The 16,163-nt window shown below is 39.3% G+C and overlaps 1 protein-coding gene across 1 annotated transcript in view; it reads left to right on the top strand.

Moving 5' to 3' along the window:
- NET1 (neuroepithelial cell transforming 1) overlaps positions 1-16,163 on the top strand; it is a 61,832-nt gene that overhangs the window by 365 nt on the left and 45,304 nt on the right. The gene's annotated exons all lie outside the window — the stretch shown is intronic.

Here is a 16,163-nt window from a genome sequence, read left to right as displayed (position 1 = left end):
CGGGGCAGATGGAGGGGAGGGGTGAGGCGCAGGCTGCTCCTCCTCCTCCTCCTCCGGCCTTTCCTCAGGCGGGGGCGCGGGAGGTCACCCTCCTCCTCCTCCCCCCTCCCCCTCCTCCCCCTCCTCCTTCTCCTCCTCCAGCCTTTCCTCAGGCGGGGGCGCGGGAGGTCACCCTCCTCCCCCTCCCCCTCCCCCTCCTCCTCCTCCTCCTCCTCCGGCCCTTCCTCAGGGGGGGCGCGGGAGGTCATCCTCCTCCCCCTCCTCCTCCTCCTCTGGCCCTTCCTCAGGGGGGGCGCGGGAGGTCATCCTCCTCCCCCTCCTCCTTGTCCTCTGGCCCTTCCTCAGGGGGTCGTGGGAGGTCACCCTCCCCCTCCTCCTCTGGCCCTTCCTCAGGGGGCCGCGGGAGGTCATCCTCCTCCCCCTCCTCCTCCTCCTCCGGCCCTTCCTCAGGGGGGGCGCGGGAGGTCATCCTCCTCTCCCTCCTCCTCTGGCCCTTCCTCGGGCTGGGGTGCGGGATGGACGCCCTCCTCCCTCTCCTCCCCACCTTTCCTTGGTAGGAGTGCTGGGATTTCACCCTCCTCCAGACCTTCCTACTGTTGGGGCGCGGGCTGCTCCCCCTCGTCCTCCTCAAACCCTTGGTGGGGGGCGCTACACGGGTTCACCAGTAGAGGTGAGCTCTCCACACCCTGGGGTACCGGCTGGAGTGTGGGCGGTTCCTAAACGCAAAGGACACACAGAAACTGCTGGAACCTTCCAGGGTAGAGGGAGAGGAACTGTCACCCGGGCCACGATAACTTCTAACAGACGCTAGACTTTTAGCCTAAAAGAGAGCTTTAAAACGAAATGTTTGGCCGAGGCCAGAATCTTTCTTGTTGAGAACTGGCCAAGTCGGTGAACAGAGCACAGCTCGGGAGAGTCCAGCCTCCGAAGTGAAGAGACGGAAGAGGACAGTCGCTGACGTTAACTGTTGACACATTTCACCTTCCGTCTCGTGTGTCCGGAACCGGTGGACGCTAGATGAGGGTTCAGGAGGCTGTTTCTGGAAGAGGAGTGGTGTAAGAAAGTACTGAAGACATTGCTTTCCCATCACGGTGTTGGAGGTGGTAGGTTCCAATCACTGGTTGTTGGACCTTACATCTCTAAGGCTATGTCTTCATCTGTACCATGGGCATCATAATAGACTCACTTCCTATAAGTTGTTGTGAAATTCCGTGATAATGCGTGTAAGCTGCATACACAGTACTTGTATACAGAGAGCGCTCAATAAATGTTAAACTGTTATTTGTTGATTTTTATAAGAATAATTCCACATCTGCTTTATCTTTTCCAAAGTCCCTGTAATCTGTTTCACATTATTACTTTAGATAAACTACTTTCCAGTCATGCCTAGATGTGCCAATCTTTTTTTAAGAGATAGGAAAACACCTTGCTTTCATCAACAAGGCATTTATAAAGCTAGACTTTTTTGTTAGATACTGGTTTTTATTATTTTGAAGTTTAGGGTAATCTTTGCCTGAATATACCTTTGTGATGCCTTTGTACAGATCACACCCTATATTTAAGAGGTAGATCAAAGAGCAGAGAGAAGGAAGTCTTCATCTCTGAGAATGAGAAATAGGAGAACCAGGAAAGACAGGTTAAGAGAAAAGGAAAATGGATTTCAAAAACATCAGACAAAGGGGGGCCGGCTCGGTGGCGCAGCAGTTAAGTGCGCATATTCTGCTTCGGTGGCCTGGGGTTCACGGGTTCTGATCCCGGGTGCGGACATGGCACCACTTGGCACGCCATGCTGTGGTAGGCATCCCACGTATAAAGTAGAGGAAGATGGGCATGGATGTTAGCTCGGGGCCAGTCTTCCTCCTCAAAAAGAGGAGGATTGGCAGTAGTTAGCTCAGGGCTAATCTTCTCAAGAAAAAAAAATCAGACAAAGGTAATGTTACATTCATTCTACGTTCATTCGGTAATACTATTGAGCACCTGCCTAATGCCAGGCCTTGTTGCAAATACTGGGAATTCTGCCTTACAAATGAAGATGAAGTCCCTGCTCTCCTGAAGCTTAAATTCTGGTTGGGGGAAGAGGACAGTAATCAAATAAATATATAAAATAGCAGGTGGTCATGCTGTGAAGAGGATTAAGGCATGGTACAGGGGATAGAAGTAAGGAGAGAGTGATGTTGCTATTTTAGGAAAATTCAGAAGGAAAAGCCTCTGTTGATAATGATGACATTTGAGCAGAGATCTGAAGAAATTAAGGAAGTAAGTCATGTGAATATTTGGAGAGAGGGGCAGCAAGTGCAAAGGTTTTGAAGTAGAATCCTATTTGCTGTGTTTAAGGAACTGCAAAGAAGCCAAGATGACTGGAGTGGAGTGAAACAAAAGGGAGAATGGTAGAAGATGAAGTCAGAGAAATGGCTGGGGCCAGATCATGTAGTACCTCGTAGACCGTTGAAAAGACTAAGTGTGAATGAATGAGTTGAGAAACAAGAGGAAATGATGTGATCTATAGTTTAAAGGGATCAGTCTGTTATGTGGCAAGGATAGAATCAGGGAGACCAATTAGGAAGTTATTATTGCAGTTGTGACATCTTATGAGAGTGGTAGTTGTGGTGAAAAATGTTCCTATTTGGGGATGTATTTTGAAACTAGAGCTGATAGGATTTGCAGATGGGTTAAATGTGGAGTTAAGAGAAAAAGTGGAATGAAGGATAACCCCAAGAGATTGGCCTAAGCACCAAAAGATACGTCTCCATGTTCTCCGAAACGAAAGACTAGGGTAGAAGTTTGCCTTGGGATGTATTAATGAGAGTCCTGTTAACAAGTTCATCACAACGATTTTTCTTTTCTCTTTTTTGCTTTTTTCTTTTTTTAAAGCTTTTATTGAAGTATAACTCTCAAATGGAAGAGTGCATGAATCACCAGTGTTTAGCTCAAGGAGAGTTCATAAAGTGAACCCATCTGTGTAACCAGATAAAAATTTGGGAATTGTTTAATTTTTTAGGTATTTTATTTTTTGGAAAAATTAGAGAAAAATTGGAATTAATTTTTTAAATGTTTAGTAGGATTCAGGGGTAAAGCAATCTGGGCCTGGGCTTATTTTTGTGGGTAGTTTGTTGATTACTCATTCAGTCTCTTCCTTTGTTACAGATCTATTTCTTCTCAAGTGAGTTTCAGTAGTTTGTGTCTTTTTCGGAATTTGTTCATTTCATCTAAGTTATTTCATTTGTTGGTATACAGTTATTCATAGTATTTCTTTATAATGCTTTTTAACTTTGTAAGGTAAGTAGTATCCCCTCTTATTTCTGATTATAGTAATTTGAGTCGTCTTTCTTTTTGTCTTGGTCAGTCTATCTAAACTACTGTCAATCTTGATCTTTTGGCTTCACTAATTTTTCTCTACTGTTTTTCTCACCTGTGTTTAATTAATTTCTACTTTAGCCTTTATTATTTCCATCCTTCTGCTTGCTCTAGTTTGCCCTTCTTTTTCCAGCATCTTAAGATAGAAGGTTGTTACTTATTTGAAATCTTTTTCTTTCTCAATATAGGCATTTATAGCTATAAATTTCCCTTTAAGCTCTGCTTTAGCTGCATCCTGTAAGTTTTGATATTTTGTGTCTTGGTTATCATTAATCTCAAATTATTTTCTGATTTCCCTTTGATTTCTGCTTTGACCCATTGATTATTTAGGAGTGTGTTATTTAATTTCCACATATTTGTGAGTTTCCCAATTTTTTTCCTGCTGTTGACTTCCAATTTCATTCCATTATGGTTGGAGAAGATATTTTTTATTATTTATATCCTTTTAAATATATTGAGTTTTGTTTTATGCCCTAGAATATGGTCTATCAAGGAGAATGCTGCGTGTACACTTGAATTTATATTCTGTTGTTGGATGTAGTGTTCTCTAGATGTCTGTTAGATCTGGTTGGTTTATAGGGTTGTCCATGTCTTGTATTTCCTCGTTGATCTTCTGTCTAGTTATTCTGCCGTTATTGAATATGAGGTGTTAAAGCTGGTTTTATTGAATTGTCTATTTTTCCCTTCATTTCTGTCAATTTTTGCTTCATGTATTTTGTTTTGTTGTTAGGTGCTTATATGTTTATAATTATTATATTTTCCTGATGGATTGAGCTTTTTATCAATATAAAATGTCCCTATTTATCTTTGGTAACTTTTTTTTGTTTTAAAATCTATTTGTCTGATATTAATATAGCCACTGTAGCTTTCTTCCAGCTTGCTGTTTGCATGATATATTTCTCTATCCTTTTACTTTCAAGCTATTTGTATCTTTGAAGCTAACATACATCTCCTATAGACAGCACATAGCTGGATCATATTTCTTTGTTTTTTTAATCTATTCTAACAGTCTATCTTTTGATTGTTTTCTTTACTCCATATTTAATGTTATTTATTGATATAGTTTTATTTGTCTGCTGTTTTACCTTTTGTTTTATATGTCTTTTGTTTCTCTATTCCTCCTTTATTGCTTTCTTTTGCATTAAATGAACATTTCTAATTTATAGCATTTAATTTCTCTACTTTTCTTCTTCATTTAAACTGATTTTGTTGGTGCTCTTTTTTGTGTGTGTGTGGATTCAGATTATCATCTGGCCTCACTTGCTTTTAGCCTGAAGTACTTCCTTTAGTACTTCTTGCAAGATAGGTCTACTAGCAACACATTTTCTCAGTTTTTGTTTATCTGGGAATGTCTTCATATTTGAAAGATAGTTTTGCTTGATTTAGGATTCTTTGTTGATAGTCTTTTTTTCTTTGAGCACTTTGGAAGTGTTATCCCACTACTTTCTGGTTTCCATTGTTTCTGCTGATAAGTCAGCCATTAATTTTTATTTTTATTTATTTTTGTGTGTGTGAAAAAGATTGGCCCTGAGCTAACATCTGTGCCAATCTTCCTTCATTTCGTATGTAGGATGCTGCCACAGCATGGCTTGATGAGCAGTGTGTAGGTCTGCGCCTGGGATCTCAACCCACAAATCCTGGGCCGTAGAAGCAGAGCAGGCAAACTTAACCACTACACCACCAGGCCAGCCCCTCAGGCGTTAATCTTGTTGGGATTCCCTTGTAAGTAGCAAGTCATGTGTCTCTTGCTGCTTTTAAGGTTTCCTCCTATCTTTGGCCATTTTTACTGTGAAATGCCTGAGATCTCTGTGTTTATCCTACTTGGAGTTCATTGCACTTTCTGGATGTGTAGGTTATTGTTTTTCAGTGAATTTGAGAAGTTTTCAGCCATTATTTATTGGCATATTCTTTTTCTCCTTTTGGTACTCCCATTACGCATATGTAGGAGGGAAATCTGTTGGATAAAACAAGATTTTAATAAGGCATACATTGGGGCTGGCCCCACAGCCGAGTGGTTAAGTTCACGCACTCCACTTTGGTGGCCCAGGGTTTTGCCAGTTTGGATCCTGGGCATGGACCTAGTACCACTAATCAAGCCCTGCTAAGGCAATGCCACACATAGCAGAACTAGAGGGACATACAACTCTCATATACAACTATGTACTGAGGGGCTTTGGGAAGAAGAAGGGGAAAAAAGAGATTGGCAACAGATGTTAGCTCAGGGTCAATCTTTAAGGAAAAAAAAAATAATAATGCATATATTTAAACCAAGCAGCTTTACTTATAGAAATTTATCTTCAGAAAGTAATTGCATAAGCATATGTGGGTGGTTGTACAAAGAAGTATATGACAATATATTTTTATAGTAAAAAGCTTAGAAAAACAGTGGGAGAAAATTAAACTCCATGGTACTTTTATACAGTGAAATATCATTAGCTATAATAGTTTTTAAAATCTCTTTTCATAATTCAGATGGAGTTTATTTGGTATTTAAGGTATATTTGGTTTTTAAGTTCATTTCTTTTGTGAGGTGGAGGGTACATTTCCTCTGTGCGCCTGTGCAGGTTTTCTCTAGGGCAGCAGTTCTTATTTTTTGTGGCTTCAGGACCTCTTTACACTCTTTAAAATTGTTGAGGACACCAAAGAGCTTTTGTTTATGTGAATTCTAGTTATCATATTAGGAATTAAAACTGATTAATTTTTTAAATATTTACTTTGAAAAGACCCATTACATTTTAGCATAAACAGCATATTTTTTGAAACAGTGATTTTCAAAATCAAAATTAGAAGAGAGGCATTGTTTTCTAAGTTTCACAAATGTCGAATATCTAGCTTAACAGAAGAGAGCTGGATTCTTATGTCTCCCCTCTGCATTTAATGTGTTGCAGTACATAAAGTTGAAGTATGTAGAGAATGAAATATGAGTATATAAAGAAAATCTGCCCTGATGTGTATTTTTAGTTCAAAAAGGCATGAATACTTTAAGAGTCTTTTCAGATAATTGTGGGTAATCTTTGATAATACACTAGAACTTGACATGTGGTAGTTTCTTAATGATTGGCTGCAGTTTGTAATCTGAAACCATATCAGTGAACTTTTCCTTCTCTGTTATGTTAAAATGCTTTGGTCTGCTTAACTTTTTTTTTGAAGATTGGTACCTGAGCTAACAACTGTTGGCAATCTTCTTTTTTTTTTAATTCTTCTTCCCAAAGCCCCGCAGTACATAGTTGTATATTCTAATTGTGAATGCCTCTGGTTGTGCTATATGGGATGCTACCTCAGCATGGCCTGATGAGCGGTGCCATGTCTGCGCCCAGGATCCAAACTGGTGAAACCCTGGGCTGCTGAAGCAGAACACGTGAACTTGACCATTCGGCCACAGGGTCAGCCCCTGGTCTGCATAACTTGTGAATAGATTTCTTTTTTTTTTACCCATTCATGATTTTGTGACATTTGTCATTTGGAAAATATTGATGCACTGAGTTATGCAGATCTTCCAAAATTTGAAACACTTTGTTGCATATCAAAAAAGCTATCAAAAATCACCATCATTAATATCACCACCAATCTCATGTGACAAGCTTGTTGAGTCTTAGGAAGATGTCACGCCCACAGTGATGGATACCAGTTTTCAAAAATTTGAATTTTCATTTGAAAGCTCAGATTTTATCTTTGGCAGCAATGCTTCATTATAGAATAAATGTCTGCAAAATACGTAAGTCCAAATAATAATGATTTCTTTATCTTTCTCTCAAATAAAAATATTGTTCTATGAAAATAAACAGCTAATTTCAGCTCACTAGATTGATTGCACAATTACTTTTCCTTATGAAAACCTCGTTTCACTGCCCATGTTTCCTTGCTCGGAAAGGATCTTCCCTTGGCAATTTGTGTCACTAAATTGTTACGTTTCATACATTTACACTTCTTAATTCTCATTACTTTAGAGTTAATGAGTTTTGTCTCTGGCTGCTTTTAAAGAGTTAGGGAAGAGAGTATATGACCCAGTGTACAAATGGAGAGTTTGGCCTTAGAAAATACAGCTTATCCATTATAACAAAAGAGAAGGAAAAGTTTAAGGTATATTGGTAGATTGGACAGTATAAGTATGTGGGATATTATATAATGAGATGCAAAGTCATAAGCTAAAAGTGAGGTGGGGGTAGGGAGGGAGTATTGGAAGAGTAATGAGAGAAAGACTTGAAATAGTTATTTTAGAGGATAGGAGAGGAAATGACAAGGGGAATGTAATGGCGTTGCTGGGTAGAACTGGAGACCCTCTTGAAATTTGTGGTCAGGAATTTAAAATGAAGCTAGTCAGCATGGGTTTGTGTGTTCACGTGCTGCTGTTTACTGGGCCTGCCCTTTAATCAACTTGACCCACATGATTGGACCTCATTTCCAGCCACACTCATTGCTAATTGTTAATCCTGACCATCCAAGCAAGAAGCAGGAGCTAGACTAGAGTATAAGCTAGGAAATAGAAGTGGCTAGGATGTGCAGAACCTAGGAGAGATGGCTTACTGTTTTAAATATTGTCAATGCAAAATAACTAATAACCATTCTGTAGATAAGAGAGAGAAGGTGAGTTTTGCTTGAGCCAGGGTAAAGATTATAACCTACAAAGGCAGTTTCCACAAAGGAAGAAAGCATTCCAGAGAAGCATGGTTTTCAGTACAGTTTTATACCTTTTTAGAACAAAGAACATACATTAAACACACCCAGGATACATACTCATCAAAGTTTCAAAGAGGTATTCAGTTGCAAATTAGCAGGTCAACATGACCCTGATGTCCAGGAAAGGGAACTTATCTTCAAGAGTACTAATACACTGTACCCATAGGGCATTACCAGTACTGGCTTGTAGGAGGGGAAGTATGCATTCTTATCTGAAGAGAGTGCATTCTTTACTCTAATGGTTAAAGCAGATGTACAATGCATGTTTGATTGGCCATAAGTCAGGCTTCTTTAGTTCAAGCCGAATCAGTTTTGAACCAGAATAGCTACCCCATATACATCAATATGTGAAAATCTCTTGTCATTTTCCCTTTTGATCAATAATCTTTTGATAACAAGCACTGATGATCAAGATATTGTCCATCAGTGCCAGGGTGGTTGCTGCCTGCCCTAGGTCCATCATGTCCATTGGTGCTAGGCTTTTCTTTGATTGCCTGGTTATCCACATTGAAGGGAAATAGTTGGATATAGTGGACAAGCATAGAGGTATATATTGACAGGGGAAGCATTTCATAGGTTATGTAATTTATCAATTATCCTTAGGTTATTGCACAAACATTGTATGTGTGCTTTTACATAACTTATGGTTACATTGTTTATAACAATGGTAATAAACTTAATATTTGAAATGATTAGGTTAGAAGGATGAGTTTTGGGTATGGTCTTTATCAGGAAAAGAAATTCTTACAGAGTTACCATCACTCTAGGCTGCATTCCAGTCTTATACCAAAGGGTTTAAATGAGGAGATAGAAGGTTGAAAATACAGGCCTGGTCCAGAGTCTTGGGACAACTGTCTACAACAGGTGCTATCTTCTCATCCTGGTTTGGAAGTATTTGTCTTGGTCAGTCAAAGTCAGGTGTCAGAAACAGGAGTTGAAATCCACTCTATGGGCTGGCCTGGTGGCGTAGTGGTTAAGTTCGTGCACTCCACCTCTTCAGCCAGGGGTTTGCGAGTTCAGATCCCAGGTGCAGACCTACACACCACTCATCTTAGCCATGCTGTGGCACCATCCCACATACGAAGTAGAAGAAGACTGGCACAGATGTTAGCTCAGGGCCAATCTTCCTCACCAAAAATAAAAAGAGAGAGACATTAAAAAAAGAAAAATCCACTTTGGCGAGGGGCCTTTTTAAATGAGAAATGTGAATTGTGAGTCTTTGCCCTTTAATTTTGCAGCACATGGATTGGTTAAAAGTGCCTGTTGTGGTTCTTTCCAACAGGGCTTCAGAGAGTCTTTTATTTGATGCTTCTTCCAGTAAGCAAATTCTCCAGGTTGTAGTCCATGATCCTTAAGATCTTCATCTCCCGGGAGCTCTTTGTGAAAGGAATCAGCTACCAAGCTTTCATTTCTGTTAAGCACCTCAGTGAGACCCTGACAACAATGTAATATATATCTCTTAAGCAAAGTTGGTTCATATGGTCCCTCATCTAATTGCATAGGCTCTCCTGTTAATTCTTTCAAAAGGCGACAGCCAATGTTTACCAAAAGGTGTAGATCTAAGATTGAGAAGTACTAGTGGAAGAACTTTTGAGCATGAGAGAGTAAATGCTTCTTGAAAGTTTTGCGAATTGAGTTTTGGTAGTGCCACTAGTTCTTTCCATTAATCCCAAGGACTGGGCCTAATAAGACCTGAGAAAGTCTGCATTATTGGCCAAATGTCACAGATGGGTTTAACTACTGGTCCAGGGAAATGAGTTCCCCAGTCACTGGTTAACTTGGTAGGAATTCTCCTAACAGGAATTATCCTACTGCAAGGTCACTTACCCCTTCCTAAAGGATCCTTTGAGGTATGGCTAACTCAACTTTGTTCAAATGCCACTGTCTCAAGGATATGAGTATATCTTAGTAATGATCTGTGTGTTCTCACATTGGGTTGAGGCCTTTCCTTGCAGAAGGGCAACAGCTTTAGCAGTAGGTGTGGGATGTCACCACAGCATGGCTTGATGAGCAGTATGTAGGTCTGCGCCCAGGATCCAAAGCAGAGTGTGCAAATTTAACCACTCGGCCACAGGGCCAGCCCCTCAAAAGGTCTTAAACCCTTAAACAAGATCCTAAGTCACTGTGAAAAAGTGCTTAGTTATCTGTTTAACCGTGATGACTATTAAAGATTTTCAGGCAAATGCAGAAAATTAAATAGCTGTAAAGAAAACCTTAGCTCCTATGATTAAAGACCTGATAAAGACAATACAGGAAACTTATTTTGATAAAAGATAAAATCCCTACCCTTCTGGTAGACTACTCAAAAGATACTTCATCATCTCTTTATCAAGAGCAGACTTAAAGTCCAAGAAAATTATCCTTTTAAAGGAAAGAAAAACCAAGTTCTGATTTTTGTATCAGCTTGCTTTTGATATTAAAACTTAAATTCATTTTAGTCTTAGCCAACTTGATCATGCACAGAATTCCTTCCTCAGGGTTCCTCTTCCACAATCTTTCTATAACTTTCTTTTCACGTCCAGAATTTGTCCCATGCCTGCCCTCCTTCTTAGTACTCTAGAACAGAAATATCTCCATTCCTTATACTTGTCTGCTTTACTGGGAACATACATTTACTTTTCTTGTATACAAAGACATTTTCCCTATATTTTACATTATCACCCTGTGGATTGGTAGACCCACAAATACTGTCTAGAAACATGTGCGTCTTCATAGAAAATTTCTCAGTGTGGCACAAAGCATATTTATTAATAAACCCAAGCATTTTTCTAGTTTCTCTATAATAAGGCAAAGGTAGATAAACCTATGTTTAGTAATTAATGTCTAAATTTTGTCTTATGTGGAAATGACCTAGATACTCAATAAATTTCTATCATTTAACTTCCTTTAACAAAACTCTTAAGATTTATCAAAAGATCTTGAAGTTATTTTAAATACATATACCATAAGAATCATTATTCTTAGAAAGTTTACCCAAAAACTTTCCTCTTACTTACATCCATTTAGTTTGTTTCCAATTATTATGTTTAGATTGCCTAGAAAAACTTCATGAGACATTAGAGAAAATCACCTATCATTCTAAGCTATTATTTCTGCTGGCAAATTTTGTAACAGAGGTAACGTGTCTGTATCATATCCAATGCTGATAACCGTGGAAGCATGTTTATTTCAACCAAACCAACAAGCTTAAATAAGTTTTTGTTTACCAAGGATTATTTTATATCATGTTAACTTGAAAAATCTTTGGGTTAGTTTCTATTAGATTTAGAAATAATATATGTAAGCACATATTTAAGCCGATTGGATAGCACTCTCTTATAAACTGGTCTTTAATAATACCATTTGGTGGTAGAAAAATATCACATATTTATAATATACATATATAGACAAACACATAAATACACAGATGCAAGAAAGATTTTATAGCCTCCATTTTTAAATTTTTCCTGAGATTTTTGGGCAGTGCTGCTTTCGTAGCAGTCTGCATGTCCAAAGCTGCTTTCCTCCCCTTTTTTTTTTCTTTCAGTCTTGGGAATCTGGGATTGTCTAGATAATAGCTCCCAGAGAGATAAACAGTGGACGTTAGTTAGTTATCAAAGGACTGACATGTCTACCCAATTATATTACCCTTAATTTTCTTCATTCTTTCTAGATACTTAGTTTTATCTTAATTTAGGAAAGAAGGCCTAAAAAGTTCCTACTGGGCTTTGAATATCAGCTTCCAATTTGGCCAAATTTCTGATCATAAATTGCTAAATTCTTTCAAATATCTTGTCAGGTTTCAACCAGGACAAACAGTAACTATACTTGGCAGCATTAAACAACTCTATTGATTTTTAATTTTGGTTTTCCTTTGACTATTTAAGGGTAGCACTTTCCCAGAAAATCAGTCTTGTTAACTCTGGGAGGGGTTCATAGTGGGCCCTCCTTCTAAGGTAGAGCGCATCTGTAAAGCTTTGACGTAGTAGACTTCTTTTAGGTACCCCTTATAACCTAATTTTTTGTTAGCTTTTTGCAACAAAACTTCCAATAAGGCTATTTCGGAAACTTAAAGGCGTTGCTTTTAAGTGCACTTCTTAAAATGATCTTATCTAATTGGAACATTCCTTCTAATGGCCAATGTCATTTCCCTGAGGCTGGCATCAGTTTGGTGGAACTCTAGCTGCAAATGGAGTGCAATGCACATTTCTGTCCAACCATCTCAGACCGCAGTTGAGGGCAACCCAATGTTTGTCTGACTGTGTTTTGGGGCCCCCAACCTGAGGATTATCGTCTAAGCTCTCAGGACACAAAACAAGCTCGGGAAGATTTTGCTGTTCTTTATAAATATTTACAGGTTCTGGAACCTTTAGTTTTTGATCACTTGTGCCAGAAGGTGGCGCACTTGGCTCTTTGGAGATTAAAGATTGTATTTAATCTCCACTCTGCAGCTCTTAAATTTAGTACACAAAAAAGACAAGTTTTGGGAGCTCAAAAGAGCCCCCAAGTGGCCACTGTAATTTTAAATTATCCTGGGCTATCCTCTTCCAAAGATCCAGCCATTTACAGTTACCTCCATTTTGTTAAGCACTTGCAAGTATTGGCTCTGTACATATTGTACATGAAGCCAGCCACAGTTCCCAGAGGGAAGCTGCCTATTCCAGAACTGGTTGGCTTTTAGAAGTGCAATTTCTCATTTTAGTTTCATTTCACTTTACTATAAAGTCTGAGCAATTTCTAAGGACAGTGTGGTAGGTGAGAGATGTGCTGTTTGTGAATGTCACATCCTAAAATAGCATGTGACAGGTGTCCCATCTCTCCAGAGTTGGAGTTTTCAGTCTCTCATTTTGCTATTAAACAATTTGCTCAGACTTTATATAGACACAGTTCTTTCCAGTTTAAAGCCAAATTAAAAGGTCAGCCTGCCCCATACACTCCAAAGTTCCCCTTAGGCTCTCCTGGCCTAGGAAATTCTCCTTAAGTTCCTCTTACCTAGTAAATTCCCCCTAGGTTCCTCTTACCTAGGATATGTACCAGTACCCGCTTAAGACACCTAGTGTTAAGACTTGAAACAGCTCAAGTAAAAGTCAGGACCTACAACTTTAATAAGGAGGTCGGGGTTTCAGGAGGAATTCATCAGGGCACCCAAAGAGTGCAGTGAAGCTAGAGGGAGGGGAGGGTGCTCAATGGGCCCATGCTGAACCAAGCACCAATCAAATGTAGATTTCACATGGTCTCCAGTGGGTTTCTCTGAAATCTTGCCACACTGTGCCAAGAAATGTCAACGCAAAATAACCAATGACCGTTCTATAGGTAAGAGAGATAAGGTGAGTTTTACCTGACTCAGGGTAAGGATTATAACCTACGAAGGCAGTTTCCACAAAGGAAGAAAGCATTCCAGAGAAGCATGGTTTTCAGTACAGTTTTATACCTTTTTAGAACAAAGAACATACATTAAACACACCCAGGATACATACTCATCAAAGTTTCAAAGAGGTATTCAGTTGCAAATTAGCAGGTCAACATGACCCTGATGTCCAGGAAAGGGAACTTATCTTCAAGAGTACTAATACACTGTACCCATAGGGCATTACCAGTACTGGCTTGTAGGAGGGGAAGTATGCATTCTTATCTGAAGAGAGTGCATTCTTTACTCTAATGGTTAAAGCAGATGTACAATGTATGTTTGATTGGCCATAAGTCAGGTTTCTTTAGTTCAAGCCGAATCAGTTTTGAACCAGAATAGCTACCCCATATACATCAATATGTGAAAATCTCTTGTCAATCTGTACCAAGTTAAAAGAAGGATTATGAAGCTGATTGGTCTCTGCTAAATGTTGATACTTGGGATTGTTTCACACTGAGGTAAAAAAAGTTTTTGTCCATAATATATGTGCGCTGACTGCTAAAGGGTATGACAGAGGAAAGATATTAGGGAGAGAAAAGAGTAGAAACATCTGATATCCAGTGGGATGTAAGCTTTCAAAGTAGGTGCTTCATGTTATACGATAGGCCTCTTAACTCTTTTCTCCCCTTTTCTCCCTTTTTGTTCTGGGTAGTAGGCAAGGGTCTTGTCCATAGACAGCCCTGGGCCCCACGACATGATTCAGAGCTCAGAAGGCCTGCATTTCTGGCCTCGTTTTCCGGACACTGAATGGCCTGAGCTTTGATTCACCTAATTATTTTCTCTGGGAATGTACATTCCTTTAGACTGAGACTCACAGCCAAATAAAACTGTAGTGTTTAAAGAGCTTAGTCTTTACAGTCGGACTTCCTGGGTTCAAACTCTGGCTGCTGAGGACTTAATCTCTTTAAATCTCATGTCGTAATATCTATCTCATAAGGTTGTGAAAATTATGTGAGATAATTCTTGTAAAGCATTAGAACACTACCTAAACATAGCATATACTCCATAAATTTTAGGTATCATTATTTTTACTTTCTGCAGGAAACACTAGAGTTATCTCTTACTTACCTTCTATCAAAGAATATTTAGCAATTAGCTCTATTACCAGCTCTTGTTGAGGTGGTGTAATGTAATTGTTAACAGCACAATGCTGGAGCCAGGCTGCTTGGATGTGAATCCTGATTACTGATTGGCTACTTTGAGACTGATACCAAACCTCTTAATCTTAAATTGTGTACCTGATGCACAGTAAGCCAAACACTAAGACGCTGGTGCTTGGAGATGGAGAAAGGTTTGTTCAAGTTGGCCAAAGTGAGAAGGCAAGAGGATAGGTTCTCTCAAATACGCCTTAACAAAGAAGAAAGCAGGGGTTCTTTATAGAGCTAAGGGGCTTGGGAGGAGGAGTTTCGGCGAAACGAAGGGGAAATCGGTATTTCTTGCATTCCAGATAAGCCCTTGGGCAATGAGACTTCTGGGGTCAGCAGCAACTGGGGGCTGGTTATTTGATGGTTGTAACTTCTTTAAAGGCATTCTTTTTCTTCTGCAAAGCAAGCTCATAAATCCTTGTGACAGTTGCATCATCCCTCAGGTTAAACAAGAAAACAGCAAATTAACAAGATTAACTTCTTTTCATCTGTGTCTGTGTGGGGAACAAGGTTGAAGGGTAATCATGTTCTTAATTGAGTATTTACAGTAACCCTTAAGTACCCAGCTTCAGGACTTAGACCAAGTTAGTTAAAGAAGGGGCCCCCTCCGCCCGCCGCATGCCCCCAGCTTCTTCTTTTATAAAGTGGGAATAATAATAGTACCTACCTTATGGAGTTGCCATGAGGATTATGAATTAATGCATATAACTCATATAAGCATCTAAAATGCTTAGAATAAGTAGTGCCTGGTACATAATAAACATTCAATAAATTTTTTTGTTGCTGTTATTATAAATAACCATTGACATGCATTTTAGGACTGAAAGAGAAGGCCTTCAAAATTAGTATAGCCTTTTTTTTTTTTTTTTTTTTTAAGATTTTATTTTTTTCCTTTTTCTCCCCAAAGCCCCCCGGTACATAGTTGTATATTCTTCGTTGTGGGTCCTTCTAGTTGTGGCATGTGGGACGCTGCCTCAGCGTGGTCTGATGAGCAGTGCCATGTCCACGCCCAGGATTCGAACCAACAAAACACTGGGCCGCCTGCAGCGGAGCACGCGAACCTAACCACTCGGCCACGGGGCCAGCCCCCTAGTATAGTCTCTTTTATATATGAAACCCTTAAAGCTCGATGAAATCTCACAGCTAGATACTCGAAGAATTTTGTCCTGTATCTCCATTTGCCATGCTTCCTCCACTTAATGTCTCTAAAGAGATATATCAATATTAATCAGTGAAACAATTACTATCACTCACATAGCCACATTTAAGAACATTACACATTACCTGTATGGTGGGAATATAAATACATACTGATCTTTTTAAGTATTTTATAATATACTCTTTGAAGTTCTTTTTTCCAGTAAAATTGATGAATTCGTAGAATGGATATCCAGGGTTAAAGGTACAGTCTTAAGCCAGGCTAGCTGTTGTACACTCAGATCTGAAGATTCCTATTCCCTTTAAGGGAATTTAACTTTTTAGATGGGATATTTTTCAGAACGTATTTTAAACTAAATTAGAGCGTATAAACATAAGTAATTGAGTCCATTCTTGGTAACTCAAGAATTGTCTTTGTTATTGCCATTTATATTAATAGTTGC

The sequence above is a fragment of the Equus asinus genome, chromosome 29, assembly GCF_041296235.1.
Source record: "Equus asinus isolate D_3611 breed Donkey chromosome 29, EquAss-T2T_v2, whole genome shotgun sequence".
NCBI classification, from domain to species: Eukaryota; Metazoa; Chordata; class Mammalia; order Perissodactyla; family Equidae; genus Equus; species Equus asinus.
Note: the sequence above shows the minus strand (reverse complement) of the source record. Positions and strands in the feature narration are given on the sequence as shown.